Below are 859 nucleotides of genomic sequence, written 5' to 3'. Positions count from 1 at the left end.
CTACAAATAGTGATTTCGTCAGACAGCATAGGCAGCAGCTCTATAAAGATGAGATTACTTAGAATGTAATGTACACACCGTAACATGAATAAATGGTTAATAAGCGATAAGCAGTTATGGGCACTCACTACCATCATGGGACTTTTGTTTTACTCTGTGTTACAGCATTCAACCCAAATAATCTAAAGTGAAATGGAGAACCGTGACCATTTTTTAAAATAACGAACCAAAACTGAACAGACTTCAAAAAGCATACATTTCTTAGAACTATCTGATAGATGCATGCCTAAAATGTAGTATCTAACAGGGCGATGAAAGGGATGTTATTTTTTTTGCAATTCACTGAGAAAATGTGTCTGTAGATTAACTTTTTATGAAGGAGCCAATGTGACATTTCCTGTTTCCCAGACACTCGTCCCATGATCATGCATAAGGTATATCTGTAATATGTACCTTTCCTGCAAAGTCAAAATGTAAGATGCAACAAATACTAAGTCCGATACTCTGCTACACATGGATATCATTTAGGCAATGCGTTTAGTTACTTTTGTGCAGCAGACTAAGCAATTATTTAAAGCAGGGGCACAACTTTCACTGGGGTTGCATTTTTGTCCCCCCCAGTTTTATCATTGGAATGTGATACAAAACAAGGCAACGGTGTGCTTTAGGACCATGCGGACGCCTCTGAGCGGTCGGGTAAGCTGTTTGGAGTGTTAATCTGACTGGATAAAAAATACAATTTATTCCCCCCACTTCTGACTTAAAGTGTATGTAAGTTTGTGGAAGACCAATTTAAACATGTTTTTACCTGGGTAATGTTGATTTATCTATACAGTGAAAATATGTTAATTAAACACTG

Source organism: Oncorhynchus gorbuscha, linkage group LG01 (assembly GCF_021184085.1).
Source record: "Oncorhynchus gorbuscha isolate QuinsamMale2020 ecotype Even-year linkage group LG01, OgorEven_v1.0, whole genome shotgun sequence".
NCBI lineage: Eukaryota > Metazoa > Chordata > Actinopteri > Salmoniformes > Salmonidae > Oncorhynchus > Oncorhynchus gorbuscha.
The sequence above is the reverse complement of the archived record's forward strand: the minus strand, read 5'-3'. Positions refer to the sequence as shown.